The sequence below is a fragment of the Anomaloglossus baeobatrachus genome, chromosome 2, assembly GCF_048569485.1.
Source record: "Anomaloglossus baeobatrachus isolate aAnoBae1 chromosome 2, aAnoBae1.hap1, whole genome shotgun sequence".
NCBI classification, from domain to species: domain Eukaryota; kingdom Metazoa; phylum Chordata; class Amphibia; order Anura; family Aromobatidae; genus Anomaloglossus; species Anomaloglossus baeobatrachus.
In genome coordinates, this window is record NC_134354.1 from 439,749,332 (window position 1) to 439,750,237 (window position 906).

Here is a 906-nt window from a genome sequence, read left to right on the forward strand (position 1 = left end):
CGCCCGCATGAGCCCGTTTCCCGCTCCGGGGGTTGGGATCGTGCGGTAGGTCGAGAAGCCTCGAGCCCTCCTCCGTCCACTTCCCTGTCGGAGGGAGAGACGGCGGAGGCCGAGCGCCCGGGACAACAGGGCCCACTTCCAAGAGGAACTCCCCCCCCCCCCCCCGACCCACGTCTTTTTTTTTTAATGCCTTTGCGGCCGACCGACGCTAACCAGAGAAAATAAACCGAGCGCGACTCATAACGGTGGATCACTCGGTTTGCGCGTCGATGAAGAATGCAGCTAACTGCGAGAATTAGTGTGAATTGCAGGACACATTGATCATCGACACTTCGAACGCACCTTGCGGCCCCGGGTTGCTCCCGGGGCTATGCCTGTCTGAGGGTTGCCCCTCAGTCGATCGCCTCTGCGGCGCTGCTGGGGTTCGGAAGGAAGAGGAAGGGGGGGGATAAGGTCCCAGACCTTTCTCTCTCTCCAGTCTCCTCGCGTCCCCCCAAAGCTAGACCCGCCCCCGCCCCGGGTATTGGGAGGCTGTCTGTGGCGATACAGGGCTGCCTCTGGTCGCTCCCCCACTCCCTACGGCGGTGAGGGCAAAACGGCGCGGTCCGTAGAGAAAAGAGGTCCGAAGGGGAAATAGAAAATGACTGCCCGGCGCGTCGTTTCTCTTTTTTCCCCGCTCGGCCTCCGCCCCCTCCCCGGGACTCTGACTCGACTAAAGACCTCAGATCAGACATGGCGACCCGCTGAATTTAAGCATATTACTAAGCGAAGGAAAAGAAAACTAACCAGGATTCCCTCAGTAATGGCGAGTGAAGAGCCCAGCGCCGAATCTCCGTCCGCCCGGCGGGCATCGGGAAATGTGGCGTACGGGAGACCGGACCACCCCGGCGTCGCCTGGGGGCCCGA

At 61.6% G+C, this 906-nt stretch overlaps 1 non-coding gene across 1 annotated transcript; it reads left to right on the forward strand.

Moving 5' to 3' along the window:
• The first annotated feature begins 234 nt into the window (after positions 1-234).
• Positions 235-388, forward strand: LOC142293139 (5.8S ribosomal RNA). The gene has a single exon (XR_012751138.1). It is a non-coding gene; the product is annotated as a 5.8S ribosomal RNA (ribosomal RNA).
• The last annotated feature ends 518 nt before the right edge of the window (positions 389-906 follow it).